The sequence below is a fragment of the Oreochromis niloticus genome, linkage group LG20 (genome assembly GCF_001858045.2).
Source record: "Oreochromis niloticus isolate F11D_XX linkage group LG20, O_niloticus_UMD_NMBU, whole genome shotgun sequence".
Classification (NCBI taxonomy): domain Eukaryota; kingdom Metazoa; phylum Chordata; class Actinopteri; order Cichliformes; family Cichlidae; genus Oreochromis; species Oreochromis niloticus.
Genome location: NC_031984.2, coordinates 16,338,845 through 16,355,838, shown reverse-complemented (window position 1 = coordinate 16,355,838; position 16,994 = coordinate 16,338,845).

Sequence of the window (16,994 nt, the reverse complement as noted above, 5' to 3'; positions counted from 1 at the left end):
CAGAGGGATGACTGGACCCCGCTCCTTCATTCACTCCTTTTATAGTTTGATCAAAGATGAATAGTAAAAAGAGGATCGTGTCTCAGATAGCCACAGAAAGTAATACAGTGTCTGGATTGTGCCTGTACTGTAGGTACTCAGTTTGGTAATAGGACTTTTTTTTAATAGCCCACTCTTTGACTGGTTACAGCTTGAAAAGTGCAGATATCGTTAAATCAACCACTCAAGAAAAATGGTTTCTGTAAAAATGTTAATTTTGCCTCAGTCCATATGTTTTCCCGGTCTGTACAAAGGACAGGATCAGCAGCACAGATGATTTAATACCCACAATGGGCAAGAATACCTGAACAGCACATACCCTTTGTTGATTGAGAATTTTACTTTTAAAACATTAAAAACACAGTATTTGTGTTCTTGTGGGTTCTTCAAGCTAAGGTCCTCTACCAGAGGCCTCGGAGGTTGAGGGTTTTGTGTAGTACTTAGGACGGCTTGTACTCTTCTGGACAGAGACCTTTGATGATGTGCCTGAAGTCTGCGGGAGCCACTCTTCCAGTTTGGTGATTACAGCTCCTAATGCTCCCATTACCACCGGGACCACTTTGGACTTTACCTTCCACATCTGCTGCAGTTGTTCCTTCAGCCCCTGGAACTTCTCTGGTGTTTCGTGCTTCCCCTTCCTGATGTTGTTGTGTGTTGGGATTGCCACACCAAACACAGCTGTGGTTGACTGGCAAGCAGCTGCTTGTCTGTCTGGAACCCAAAGTCCCATAGAACCTGAGCCCTATTGTTCTCAACCCCACTGGAGGTGTCTACCATCAAAACTTGGTGATTTCTAGTCTATATGTTGCACAGACGATCCTGTACACTATCTCAGCCTTTTGGCTGTGCCTGTCAGTGTAAGCTGTCCCAGCTTGCATCTTACATCCTGCTACTGTGTGTTGGGTAGTCCCCGGGACACCTTTGCACAGTCTACTTCCTGGGTCCTGTTGACTCCTGCCTTTATGGAGGAAGATGTCTACCATAGCCAACTTAATCTACCAGGCTAGCCTTTTCTAGTCAGTGGTAGAACTTCTTCTTCTAACTGTCGATGGTACATCCCATGCAGGAGCTTTGTTATATCTGTTGATGCATCGGTTACTACTGTCTGGGGCTTTTCCATATATGGTCTGTAAGTTCTTCCTGTGCCTGCATGGGTTTCCTTCGGCTTCTCCGGGTTCCTCCCAAAGTTAGATTAATTGGTCATTTTAATTGTGAAAGTGAGTGAGAATGATCTGTTTTTCTGTACTAGCTGTGCTGGCTATCTGTGCAGATTCTCCCCTGTCTCTTGCTCTAAGACAGCAGGGTTAGCTTTCAACCACACTGTGTGTCTCTGTTAGATAAGTTGTTAAGAAAATCAACAAAGAAATGGAACTTGTAGTCTTTTGCCAAATCCTATATTACATTCAGTTCCTTAACATGGCTTTCATCTAACCTTTTTCCATGCATGCTAGAGTATTTTCCTGTAACACAACAGACTGTATTACATACAGCTGGACTTACCTTTTAATTTTGATCTATAAACCACTGATGTCAGAAATCATCAAAACCGCACCTCTCCAAACACCAATAACAGCCATGATAACAGATCCAGGCAAAGTGACATCATCCCCACAGACTGCTACAATCAATACAAACCACGGGTTGCTCATTTAAAAACTCAGCTGTCTGCTGTTTACTACACACAGAGTTCATCCCGTCCTTGATGTTCATAAACCTCGCAAGTAAGTCACAGGACAGTATGACCTCATGTTGCCACAAGGAGACCTCCCCAGCCAACGCCCATCCTAATCACCACCTCTGCCTGGACTCTGGGTCCACTATGACCAAATTAGTCAACAACAGCACCCTACTACTGACCCCCCACAAACCACCACACTAACTTTGTAGTCCGGCTCAGCCAATCAACAATGCTGTCAAGACGAACCAAACCAATTAAAGTGTCTAATGAGCGTCTTGTATAACACTAACACAGCCATTAAAGAGTGTTTAAAGAGAGCACAGGGGTATCGGGTGGAGGGCTGCGGGTTAGGTGTCATGGCTTATTAGTATTCAAGCAGCGTTTGGATTCCATTAAGGCGGCGTTCACAAGTGCCTCGGGTGACTCGAAGGATTCAGCGCCAGCGATTTGATGATTCACACATCCAAGATTTTACAAACAGCTTTCACATCGATGAAAACAATATCCCGCCATAAAGAACACTTCTGATTTCATTTGCAAATAAGGAGATAAGCAAGAACAGAATGAATAAATGAAGTGCACATGAAATGTGTTTGAGAAAACAGTGACTTGACAGTATTACACAAGCACTCAGTTTAATACCCAGCCATAATATTGCTGAGGGAACAGGCCCAAGGCGCTACTCTCTTTTATTAGCCATTCACTGGGATTATGGACACATTGCTTCCATTACCTAAGAGAGAGGAGCAGAAGCCCTGTCCCCCTGGGGATGGCCAAATAACTCTCTCTGTCTTCTCTCTCTCTCTCTCCCTCTCTCTCTCTCTCTCACACACACACACACACACACACACACACACACACACACACACACACACACACACACACTAACATTAACATACACTATGGCTTAAATAGATTTGAGCCCCAGTGTAAAGGCATACTTACAAACACATGTCATCATTAACATAAACACAAGCTCGTAGCCCTTTTAACTGTAACATAATAGAGCCAATACTACATACAAATAAATAGCAACTAAACATATCCATATAAAAGTTGATGAAAGACATTAGATCACAAATATTTGTTTGTTGCTCTCTGTCTCTTTTTGTTTGACTACTTTTCATGTGTGCAGTGAGTTGAAATCTGGGATTTGTGTAGAAACATTTAAAATGAGTATTATGTAAAATGTGAACGCTAAATCCACACAGACACGTGCAAGGACACACATGCAGCCTGCAACAAACACATACTGGTTTTGTCAGCGGTGATGCAATGAGGCTGATGGATGGCAGCAGAGAAAGAAACATTTGGCAGATGAATTTGATTTGTCTTAATGCAGCTGAGGTGGATGGACTGTACATCAGCGCGTTACAACTTTAGCTGTGAATGCATGTATCAAAGTAAATCAATTACCATTAGATACAATTCTTTCATTTGCATAGATTAGGCTGTTTTAAGCAACCACTGTCTTTCTGTGTTTTCCCCCTAGAGTCCACGCTCGTCATCTGCACTCTTTCAATCCATCATCCTACCATCTCGCCACACAAGCTCTTTCACTTTACTATGACATCACTCACAAAAAATGTAATGTGCTCTGATGACATAGATCCTTGGTGCATGTTATTATTATTTTACATTCAGAGCTCATTATTGTACCTCTGCTGGCCGTTTTCCCTCTTTTTCTATTTTATATTGATGGCAGTAGTTGAATAACCTTAATAAACAACTAAGCAAAATCACAATAAATAACTACACAGGAAGTCTTTTAGCTAGATATAATCATCCTGAAGGATGTAATTGGTCTGTGAAGCTGACCCTCACCTACATTAAGCAAGAAGCAGGTTACACCCTGACCATGCTGCTGAACACACACAAGGCTGATGCATAGAGACAGCCATTTTTGTTCACATTCACATGTGAGAATTATTAATCTAACAAACACTATCCATGCCACTCTAACAAACACAGAGTTTGCAATATTTCCACTTGGAAAAATTTCACGAGTTACATGTAAAACAGAACTAAGTGAAAAGTTAAAAAAATCTAGTATATGTAGTACTGAGCACTGACACAATGAGATGAGATGACAGGAGGAGTGGGTATGATGTGTCCCTGTATAGTAAACAAAAATGGTGCCACATGTCTGTTATGAAAAAGGAAGTTGCAGATTGAATGTATTGAATGAGTCAGCGCTTGAAAAATCCTAAAACATTCCCACAGACTGAACGGCAGTGTTCCAACATTTGTCATTTAATAGCAGGGACAGGAGCATGGAAACATGAACAGGGAAAAGTAGCTGCCTGTTGACATCAATTCAGAGAATTAATGTGTTCCAACAAATCTTGTTGTTTTATTTCCACCAGTGCCTCCATTATGTGCTTTTCGTCACTGGGGTTGATGCTTAATGATGGACACAGAGTTAAAGTGCACCTTCAGTGCATCGCTTATTGTGACCTGCTTTCATGTATGGCACCCACATGTACACATGCATGTATGTGCTCACACATTTTAATATTTACTCTCTTAAACACACAAGCATGCAGCCAATCCACCCACTCTCCTAAACCCCTATGTGGGCATAAATTTCTCCAGCTGTGACTTAAAAGACAAATAGCCAATAAAAGTGCCAAGAGGTGTTCACACATACGTTTCTGGCACAATCAAATCAATTTCCTCTAAGTAGCTATAAACATGTTCTCTTTTAAAAGGTGAGAGAGGGGTCCTATTATCCCCAGGCCCCCTGGCATGCTCCTCCACCCCAGAGTTCTCTCTATAGGGGTCAGCATCAAGGCCTAATCTGTCTCAGTCCACTAGACCTATCTTAGCTCCCAGACACAGAAAGATCAGGACCTCAGTCACATCCCAGTCTTCTGATCACAAGACTACATCCATTAATCAGTGGCAGGCAGTGCAGTGACAAAAGGATTGCTTGGCAGGGGGTTAAGGTCTTGAGAGTTACCTTGGGCCTGCTTCAGGGCCTAGGCTGTGCTTTGGGGTTGAAGAGGCCATATGAGGGACCAGACAAGGGCCTCTGTTGTAGCTAATGTTATTAATCAGCAACTGAAGTTACAGATCTGTGATTTTACTAATGTTTAAATTCTAAAATCTGTAAAATCTGTACTCCCGATATTTTGTCCCCATCCTTCTTGCACCAGTATGTGTCCCATTGTAATGCACTGTTACTGTAGTGGCTTCAAGGGGGGTGCTAAGACTACAATTACCCTGGTTGTCCTCCCTGTGGTGAATGATTGTAATTATAATTGACTAAATCCACTTTTTGCATATAAACCTCATGTTAAACATTCTACCCCCAACTTGCAAACACTCCCCGGCCCCCCCTCCATCCTCACTGTCGCTAAACCTTGTGCCTCAAGCTTACACTCATGGGAGTTGACACTCTGCTCCTACAAATCCAGTTAATATTCAGTGGCTCTTTAAAGATTGATTGTGAGCTGTAAAAGGGAAAATCACACATATAACAGCACAAAATCCTGCCTTTACCTTGTAATTGTGCTTTACAGAGGAGCTTTGGTCCTGCTGCTCCCTTGGTCCTTGTTAGTGAATGCTGGGGATCTATAGACCCGCAAAGTGGAGACCATAGTCTGGCCCAGGTCGACCCAGATGCACCCAGGAAATAAACCCCAGACCAGGGCAATCAGGCACAGGATTGACCCCCTGAGAGAGTAGTTCATTTCTGCTACTGAAATATTTAAGGGCTGAGCATGCCCGGAGAGACTAAGAGTAGCAAATCTTAGACACAGCTGTGTATATATGCTGGAAGGAGTCATTCCTGTACATCTCAGCCCAGGTGAGTTAACGTCTGGCTAAGAAAAAAATGGGGTCTCTGCACTTTTTGTGTGAAATTGCTTTTAAAAAAATCTTTATAATGGTTCAACCTGTTTTTAAGACTGTATTTCTTCTGAATATTTGTATTTTTATTTATTTGTTTTTTTTATTTACAGTTTTTTAACGTTATAAATTTTGTCCTTCTCCTGTTCATTCTGACCTGCTTTCTTCCTCTCACTATTTACCTGCTCCTGTTTCTCAAGCTCTTCCCGCCGCTCTACCTGACCTCTGTGACCTAGCCAGTTTCCCAGGAGTCCCTGGCCTAGGCAACGCTGCAAACACAATTTCCGTAATGTCATTTGCAGCATGGATGGGGGAGAGAAAGTCCGGGCTGTCAAAACCACCTCAGCGTTGCAGTGAAGAAAACACAAACCGACACATGACAGATTCTTAGGTTTGTACAAATGGACAGCTCCCCAGCTCCCCTCCTTCTCACTTCAAGCCTCTCACTTCTGCTATCCTCCATCCAGCAGCACCTTACGCCTTCCTTGTCCCTCATGTTTTTCTTCAAAATGTCTACTCCCCCTCTCACTCAACCACTTTCCAAATGTCATGCCCCTGTCCCTTTGCCTCAGAGTGTCACCGCCTCACTCTCTCCCTGTCAACTGGGCAGAAATTACTGCAATATTAAGTATACATGGAGTGCCAGGTCACATCATCAGAACTAATTTAATCAGGCTGTCACATGACTCACACTATCATGGTTTTAATGGTTTTAATGCACAAATACAGGCTAATCCACTTCAAAAACAAGTGACAAAAATGGTAATGTGGAGGCAAACGCCTAAAACAGTAAGCGAGGAGATTATACTCCTGTATTCTGTAGTCACCATTTTCCTTCATGCTTTATCCACTTCAACCTTCAACTCCTCCTGTTCATAAAATAAGGGTAGGACCCTCTCAATCATTGGCTCAATCAATGAAGATGATTGGACCAGTGAACAGGAACACATTGGGTTATAACACCTCCAACCTGCTCTGCACCTGATGTGACCCACAGCCACCCAGAGTGCGCTCACATCCCATTTGTCACTGCAATTTTTCCTGGAACAGGGGGATAAGATTGAATGGGCCGCCATGGAAATATGATTTTCAGTACGCATTGTTAACTCACCAGGGAGAAGCTTTTGCCAAACTCCATCAAAGTGTGCAACTGTGTATTAAATGACTATCAAAAGCCCACCCATCATTTTTCAAAGCGTAACCACGGTGTCCCCAGGACTAACCCCTGACTACTGCTATTGATCCACTGTGAAAATGTGTTGACACTGGTTGTGACAATGCCACAGCCAAGGAGGCAACACTGTTTTGAATATGAAGTCATGGTTAGTATATCAGAGGGCTGTATGGCGCGTGCAGAGGGCTAGGTTAATATAGCCAATTGCTCTATATACGTCAAGACGGGACCTCAGAGCCATGTTTCTTCTTTACTTCCCACACTTTGGCCAAAAGTTTGGTGATCCATATGGAAGCAGGTGGGCGCCAGGCCGTGAGTGGGCGAGATGGGGTCCCAGTGGGCGGGGGGTCATGTATCCCAGGCTGACGAAACATCAGAGTCTCCCACAGGAGAGAATGGTGTCTTAATGCAGTCTTCAGTGTGTAGGATGAGAGCTAGTTAAAGTTTAACCAGGCCCATCCTGTTCCCCACAACCCTCCATCAGCCAGCCAGAGCCAGAGCCAGCCTTATGGCCTCCACCCCCACTGACCCCCACTCTGCTAGGGACAGAAGTGATGGATCGCCTCTGTCATTGTGCCCTGTGAGGGGACCAAAGCAAAGAGAGAATCCTGGTTAATCTGACCCTCCCAGTCATAGTAGACAACGCAACACATTATGACAACCCCCCGCTCCAAAAAGCAAAAAGAGAACAAATGACATGTATCTGAACTCGCCCGCCTACGTACGAGCCGCAGCACTCTCTTCTCCTCCTTTTTATTTACCCTATTTTCACCCTCAGCCTCCATAAAACCATGACAGGAATGCTTTAGAAGCTGGGCACATTTGGTGAGGGGTATAAAAAGAACAGAGAAAGTTGGGCAGAAAGAGAAAAATGAGAGGTGGAGGGGAGAGACGGCAAGCAGCTGTGTGGAGTGACAGGATGCAGCACAGATGACTAATGTTGCTGGATGAACTCGTGATATTGATGAGTGATCAGTCATGTCCCGATGCCATCTCTGCCCCAAACCATGTGTTCAGTAGCACAGGGTGTTGTACTGTTGCAGCTGTTTTTTCTGTTTTGTTTGCATGAAAGAGATATATCAATTTGATAGTAGGCTTATGTTTTAGATTAAGAGTTTCTCTGAGCTTATTTTTATTATGTAATTTTTGTTTTATGATGATTGCTTTTACAATTTTGTTTTTAATTCTCTCACACCATTCACAAATCAGTAAAACTTAAAGTGTCAATAGAAGTTTATCTTAAACTATAATTTCTGCAAAAACCTACACATTTACATATAAAAAAGGATCACAACTGCAATAAGTGATAAGAGAAATGCTTATTATGATGACAAAAGAAATAATCGTGCTAATTTGTAATGGTCCTCCCCTTGATTATTACATGTTTTCCTTGGAGAGAACTGGCAATGTTCATTTTAGTGGTTTGTTAAGGGGACAGGATGTCAAGCCCTCACAAGCAAAATGTAGTAATGCAAAGGACATGGGTCAAGTTTAGCATTTGGAGGAGAAAAAAATCTTTTCCCTTGTTTGTGACAGTGGGGTCAGTGCTCCTCCCATCTGGGTCTAAACTGGAGACGCTGGGTGTCAGTAGGTGACACAGAGGGGCACCATACTGCCTGAGTTCGGAGACTTGATCAGGGAAGGACGTGTGTATGTGTGTGGGTGGAGGGTTTGACACACACGCGCGCTACACCTCTCTCAGCTGACGCTGAGAATATGTTTGTGTGGGACAAGTCCACCAAGACCCATCCATCAACCGGGTCCAAATACGCCCTGCGCCACTGTTGACATGGGGTTAACAACTTGACACTGACAGAGGTGGGTGAGGCCTGTGGCAGAATGGAGGCTGGGACAGAAAGAGAGATGGATTGGCCTGTGATCGACATTCAATTTGAATTATTGCAAATATTCCCATTTAGCGGAAAAATGAGAACATCATTGAGCGTGCATGCTGTTGGACAAGTAAGAGCGATTTTCCAGAGTACACAGTTTTGATCAAAAGTGTATCTGTGAGTAGTCAGTGTTCACTGCTGCAGAAGTGAAAACAAGCAGTGACCTTGTACTTAGTTCAGAATATTGCTTTATGGCTAAATAGACGGGCTTGTCAACTTGACTGCGAGAGATGAGTTATGTTAGAATTGTTCATGAAGACATTAAACTTCCTTCCCCTCAGTAATGAGCGTACATTATTACACATTAAACATGCACTAATGTACAATTGATCAATTCTGTGGTAAGGCAACAACCAGAAAGTGATTAAAAACTTTTAGGGGGCATTGATTGAAAAACTACTTTGTGGGCTATATGGAAAAAAAACAGAGGCTGTATGTAAAGTTGTAAATCAGTGCTGATGAATGGGTCAGGATGTTCCCCGATGAAAATTTCTGTCCAGCGGGGGCTGAAAATGTAAAGCAAATGTCTTAGTGGCTGTGGCAGGAATGCAGGTGGAGGAAAGCGCAAGGGAAATGTAGCGTAATCTCAGCTTCAGCCACGTTATCGGCTGGGCTTTTTAACACAGGGGCCAATTTAATTGCACTTAAAGCAGAATGGCAGAACATCAATCTTGATGAGTGGATCTGCATCGCAGTTCTCCCAAGCCAATCTATCACTATCTATACCTCTGGGTAGCCTCAGCCCCCCAATACTAACAAACTCATACATACCCGCAGACCCTCGCCGTCCCATCTGCACCTTATCGTCATTTTATTTTTTTTTAAATAAACAAACCATACATTTTTATCTCTTTTGCTTGATCATTATTTTTTAAAATCTAGAATCATCTCAATCTTAACATGAGAAAAAGTTTTGGTTATATTTAAAGTATAAGGATGACAAGATTTTGTTTTTTTTCCCCATTGTCAGCAAAAAATGTGTTTGTCCATCTCGCCTCTGTGACAATGTGAGTCTCTGGGTCCAGGTGACAGAAACTTTATCATTAAAGCGTGAATGTGAGTTTCCTTGTGGATATCTATGTACCCTCGTATTTCTTTTTGTAACTTTGCCAAATGCACCAGTAAAATCCAAGAGCTTGTGAAAAGCACGGATGTTTAATTGTCTTTAAAAGATGGTCACAGACATTTTGTATTCTATTTTCTTTAATTTCCCAAACAACAACGCATTGTGGATTTTTTGGAAAAAGGAGAAAACGTGTAATTGTTTTGTTGCTGAGTATTTACAGCAGCCGGAGGATGTGTGATGAAATTTGGATACACAAATAATCTTTTTTCTTAAGATCCTTTTATTGCTAGTTTTTGCATTTTTTATTGGATTTGATCACAATAAGAAACAAACATCACCCCTCATATTATTTAATACACTTCATGCCCCCAGGAAATGCAGCTGGTTTGACGTTAAGCCTTGTAAAGTTGTGGTATCACACAAAAACCTGCCTAAAAATCAACAGACTATAGAACTTTTCATGAAGTCAGTGTCTGTTTAGTCACCATCAGTGGTGTCCACTGCGATGAATCATTCTTCTAACTGACCAATGTGAATTAAAAGCCAGCATAGTTAATGCTGAAGTAAATGTAGGGGAAATACACACAAGCATTAGGGCTTAAGGCAGTGATGTTGTGGTTACAGAATGGTAACTACCTCCTGTGAGGTAAGTGTCTCGAACTCGTAGTGGCTATTGAACACTTAAATACAGAGGGTACTGGATTCATCAAGGCCATAAAGCATAAAGAGTACCTATCTAGCATTGAAAGCTATGGACAGAGCCTATAGAGGAGTAATGATCCCTTAATGCGGTGGCTCTCTCAACCACTCGCACTCTTTCTGTCCTCCCCCTCCTCCCACTCCCAACTGCTACATTAGCAGGGATAATAAATGAGACTCCAGCATCACAAGCATAAACTTTTTATGACCCACCTAACCAGCCTTATCAAATGTGGATGTGATTACTCCACCAGGTGACAGATGGAGAGATGGATGGACAGCATGCGAAGGGAGGGAAATGCAGATGATTTCCTGATGGAAATAAATAATTATTTAATACTATGTTCACAAAGGAGTGACGAGTGTGGAAAAGCGGGAAGAGGAAGTGTGAAAATAAAGGATGAGGAATAAAAAATGAGAGTAGAATGAGGAAGGTGAGGAGTGGGAGGATGGGAGTGTCTAAAGCGCTGCTGTTGGTAGCCGCTCTGAATGGGCTGGTAAGATGGAGTGGACAGGCTGTATGGGCCTGGTGAAAGGCACCTTTCTCCTCTACATGATAACTTTGATCCCTCCTGTTTCCGCACACCAGTCAGCAATATTGTTAAGCAGCAGTTGGTTTATACTTTAACTGAGTCGCGGTATTGAGACGAGGGGTGTAGGCGCCCCTCACCCCCGATCACCACAGGCTCATTAGCATATACTACTCTAACAGTAGTATATTCCCATTTCTGTTTACTGTGAACCAATTAATTCATCAAAAACAACAAAACTTCAATTACAGGAACAGTGAACCCCACCAAATGAAAAATCATCAATTAATTACTCAGTATAGTACTGAATATTTCTGTGCATAAGCATAATGTTGCTGTGGTTTTTGCCTCCTGTTGTAGGGCAGGGATGTCAAACTCATTTTACATCACTGGCCACATACAGCCCTCTTTGTGCGGGCCAGGCTGGAGAAACTGACCTTTCAGTAAAGAAATGTAACTGGACTTTTAATCCCTGTGATGCTTTAATATAAGAAAAATAAACAGTATGTCTCATTTTTTTTACACAACAAAGAAATACTCTTCTTGTAAATCAGTCAGTATGAATCTTTGAGCCTAAATTGCAAGAAATATGTAAAATTGGCAGCTTATTGCCCAGACTGCCCTGTTATTATAACACAGGAAGTTTCTGTTAATTTACAGAAAATGCTCTAGTTAAAAAAAACAAAAAACTGTGGACCCACTGTAAAAAAAATGTTTTAACACAGTGAAAAACAGGAACTTTTCTGGCATTTAATTGTGTATATTACTTAAGTACTTTGTAGTTGTATGAATGTCTATAAGGGAAGTTTTTATCAGGAGGAAAAGCTGTAAAAGGTATAAAAATACAGCAAAAAATTGAAAAATGCCATATTCCAAAGCTGTACAGTGGGCTTGATTTAAATCTTTTTCAGGTCAGTTCTGGTCCCCAGGCCTTATGTTTGTCAGCCCTGTTGTGGAGCAACGTTCCCATTAAGTTTATTTTTTATGATGCTAAATAATAAAACACTGTATTTAAGAGGTCTCAGATAAGTGGTTTCCAAAAATCATTTTAGTTTTTAATACAGAGTCTAATGCTAATTGATCTAATACAGAGTATATATAGAATGCAATAGAGAATAAAGGGGAAAAGTTCCATAATTGTTTTTCACTTTCTGCTGAGCAGCAGCACTCTTCTTGAAGTCACTGAACATTTTTCTCATGTTAACTGTGTGACTGATAGCACGGATACAAGCTAAACACGTGTGACATGTAGTTTTTGTTCTGCCTCATTAATGAACGGCCCGAGTATGAAGACATCAGATTAAAGGTAATTAAAATGACAAAAACACACTATCATTCCTAATACAGCCGTAATGAGGGCCTAAGTGTAGCTGAGTGCCAGCTCCCTCCACCTCTTTCTCTTCCCCGTTCCTCCCACCGCTCATCCCGCTCTCCAGCTCAGCTGTGGCTGCAGAATCATTAACCTGGCTCTCTGAGAAGGATGTGCTGACAGAACACTCTGCTATTGTGTTTCCTGTCATCTTCAGGAAATCAGGTCTTCCCCCTGCTGTCGAGGTAAAGGACCGCTGGGTGATGAGCGACGGTCCCTCTCTTCGTTCTTCTTTTTATTCTCTTCTCTGTTTCTATGTTTATCTCACTTTGTTAAGCGCTCTTTATGTTCCTCCTCATAAACTGCTTACACACACACAAAAAAAAGTATTTTAGTAAAAAAACATCCCGACTCCCAAGTTTAGCAGAGAAACTCACTCCCATTTAAAGGCCTGAAATAATTAACAGATTTTACCTTTCAGCTATAAACACTGGCCAAAGTTCCTCTAGTTTTAAACGTGGATTCATTTGTGTCATCTCAAATAACCAACACTAGTCCCTTAAACCAAACACCAAGATAAAATATACTGCATACATGAAACATAACCAGAACAACTAAATAGTGCAGTGTGCGTGTGCATTTGTGTGTCTGAGTGCACGTCCTGATCTAAGTGATGGAGTGGATATACTCTGTCATGAGCAGCACAGACTTGACGCTTCCTTTACATGGCAGCTGCAAGGCACCAGTGATGTATCAGAGTCAGCAGAAGCATTGATCAGAACCGGGTTAATCATTGCTCCGGGAACCCAGAAGAGATAGAGGCTGCCTGGGGAGAAGTAAGGAGGGCGAGTGGGCGGCTGCTCCACAGGAGGCCTGCAGCTCTACAGTAAAGGAATGCAGGGAAGAAACACACACACGTGTGTTTATCTCTCTTTTCAACTATCAGCTGGTCATATTAATAAACAGCTAGTTGTGTATGCATGCATTTGGTTGTGTGTGACTGTGCATAGGGGTGAGGACACCAGCAATGTAATCTGGGCGCTTGAGAAGCCGGATCTATGCTGTGTCTAGTCAGCAGGACCCATTCACTCCGGTGAGCTAGAGAGTTAATAATTCAAAAGAAAGCAGGAAAAAGAGGCGAAAGGCCTGAGTGACAACATGAAGAGTGAGAGACACAGAGAGAAGTGGAAGAGTGGAAAGAGTGACCACAGAAGGAAGGAAGAACTGAACAGAAGTAAAATATATCCATACTGTATATCTTTGGAGAAAGCATGACATGGCATGAAGTTGTCCCAACATCCAAACTGCACAGATCCTTTTACTGGCAGAGACCTTCCCTTCATTTAACTTCCACCTCTTCTGCTCTGGCCATTCTTTTCTCCTCTTACTGGCCGTCCCTCTGGGATGAGTTTTCACTGTGACCTGCCGTCATCACTATCACTGGTGCCAACATCAAAGTTCAGGATGCTCTCTTCAAGAAAGCACACGAGAATATGAAGGAAACAAACATGACCCTCGAAACTACGACTGGCACAGACACCACAAGCCTGTGTGTGTAGATATATATATGTACACATACACTCACACGTACACAAAGATGCTTGAAGGAATGTCAGCAATGCCAGTAGGAAGGATGAGGGGCAATGGGAATACAAAGAGGTTCATCTCCTCAGAGGGGAAGAAAAACAGGGCAATAAAACCGTCATGTCAAGCCAAGAATCTGCTGATGGCACACATACATATACACAAGTTCAGAGAGACAAAAGAGAATCTGTCAAGCAGATAAAGCCATCACTTCTCCTTTTCATTCCTTGTTTTGTCCAGAGGCGTCCCCCTTTCACCTCTTCTCTGCCCCGCCAACACTTGTCAGGCAAGAGAGTCATTAATGTTTAGCTGGGCAGTGATGACAGCAGTGACAGCACTCATCTGTCTAAGAAGACAAGATGAGAGACAGGGACAGGCCATCAAAGCTTGCCACTTAGAGAAGGGAGAGGGGGGAAATGAGGCGAAAACGGGAAAAAGTGTGGCTGGAGCAACAGGAAAGGGACCCATCTTTTTATGCAAAGTTAAAGGTTACGTCACCAAGGTGGGCTATGAAATAATGCCATTGTCATTTCTATCCTCCCCTCCCTTTTCATCTTTCTATCAATCCACCTACACAGTCCCCTTCTCCCCACCCCTCCGGTCCCCTTCATGTGCTTGTCAGCAGTTTGATTCACTACCTGCAGGTTAGTTACTCATTGAGCCGAGGAGGTACCGGAGCCGATGGAGGTATATGGACGACAGTTTGCTGGGCAGCGACTGGTGGTCGGGGGCTGCGGTTTGACTGACAGATCTGCCTGCATCGTCCATTCCCTCCTGTAAAGACTCAGAATACAAAGCACAGGAAGTGTAGGGAGGCAAATAGCTTTGAATATGAATGGTACAAAACAGACATGGTTAATAATTGGGAAGTGTTGGACTATTAATCCGGGAGAGACAAGGAAATGCTGTGCTGCTGTTTCTGGCTGTCTCTTTTGAAGATACAGTTAAAATAGGAAATGTGAAAATCTTTCCCTGGTGACCAGCCGGTTTCCATTCTTACATTTTGAGTTGCATTTTTCTTTTTACAGTTATCAACTATTCACTAGTTGTTCTTTATAATTTAAATAATTTATCATATTTTTTGTGCAAACATAAGCACTTATGAATATTTGGAAATGCTTATCAGTATTTCTTTTTTGTTTTGTTTATGTGTGACCATGTGTGATGCTATAAATCAGTGTTTCCCTCCATCTTTCCCTAATATGCCACAAGTTTAGTGAGAAGGTGCTTTGACTGCCATGACAAGTTAAGTGGAGGGAGTGGGACCATTGTCTTTCAAATCAGCTGTCAGTGTGTTTATGCTGTCAGCAGTTTGACTCAGTACCTGCCTGGTTAATCATCGAGCTGCTCGCCGAGCTGCGAGCTGCAGGAGGTGTGTGGAACACCGTCACGGACCCCCATCATCGCCACAACAGGACAACATCTGATTGACAGATTAGCAAGCACTGGCGCTTTTATAAAGAAAGAAAGAGGGGGGGGCAAAGGATGGAAAGAAATGAGTGGAACTGAAAGAGGCTTGAAGACGAAGTGTGAGGTTGAGGAGGTGTGTGCTTGTGTGGGTAGGTAGGATGGAGGACTGGAGGTTACCAGGTCCCCAGTATGTAGGCATGTGATGAGGCATTATAAAGATACAAAATGCGCTGTATGAAATTAATGATGTAGAAGAAAACAGAAGAAAACTGAGAAATTCTAATTGAATTGAGAGGATTTACTGGACTGTAAAGATGTGTCTCTTTTTGTATCAGTGAGAGTTAGATGGACAGATTAAAATATCAGATTTTTTTTAAACCACCCAATCAAAACAATCAAAGTTATGTTTTTGTGGGTTTTCATAACCATAGAACTAAAAACCAAACTATGTCTTAATGTCAGGCAGTTTTCCCACGGGCTATTCTGGACCATGAAAGAAGAAGTGGGCAGACACTTTAATAACAAGGATTGCTTTGGAAGTGAAATTGCCTCCCCTATTGGACATTAATGCTGCTACAACTAACATTCGTCCCCCTCTCATGCTCCCCCAATCCTGATAAGGTTATCCCCACTGTAGTCCTCTCCCCCCTCCTCTGATTCCCTCATGCATGCCCGCTGAGGTTTGATTTCAAATAGAAAAATTAATGGGAGAATAATAGCCTTGGGCCTCACTCTCTTCCACACATCTTAGTTGGTCTAAAATGGTAAAGTGAGGGGGGGGGGAAGATTTAGATCAGATCTCCTCACTTGGCCTGATACTCCACTGTGACATCAATGCACACACACACACCAGGGATTTCGCCCACCCTGCCGCTTTTTTTTTTTTTTTAAACACCTTAGAGGACTTAACTTTCAAATATTAGTACAGCGGCTGTGTGCATTTCAAATAAATAAATAAATGAGGAAGCAATGATTAGCAATTCTCCTGATAATTATATCAACATGCTTCATATTCATTTTCACTTCCAGGAGAATATTTCTGCAGAAACAGTGATTTTTCAGAACTTTCCAAGCTTTTAGAGGGTCTCCTAAAACTAATGTGAGGGCTTTTTTTCATGATGCTTTTGCAGCCACATTCAGGGAAGGACATGCGGTGGCTTCAGAAAAAATTACAAAACTTTTGCTTGGATAAACAAAATACATATAAAAACTGTTCTTTCCTTGTGGTATATTGAATTACAATTCCCATAAAAGAAAAAAAGAAGTACACAGCAATCTTTTAGAGGCAATAATAAAGACAAACTATGTTGTTCTTACAATTGTAAGTACCTCTGTCATAACATTGGCAAGAGTCAGGTTTTACAGGGCGCAAGAATAGAACATGCGCACAGACAAGATATGCAAGTTTCACTTCAGCTGATACAGGGCCAAGTTGGTTGCAGGCGTTATTAAATCAAAGTTAAGACTCGATGCTCTCAGGCTAGCAAGACAAGAAGTGTGTGCGCGTGTGTGTGTCTGGTTGGGGTAGGGGGTCGGTTGTTAAGAGTTTAAAAGCGGAAGATGAGTTGGTGTAGAACCAGTATTGATGTCGGGGAAGCCCACTGGCACTTTCTGTTCAAACATTTGAGAGGACCGACCTGCCGAGCTGCAGCACCCGGGTGGCAGGATTCCCGCACTTCCTGTTTCTCCTGACTTTGAGGAATTTTTCGGTGAACAAACTCCCAGTGCTCTCCTCACATGCCCCGCACCTCATCATAGATA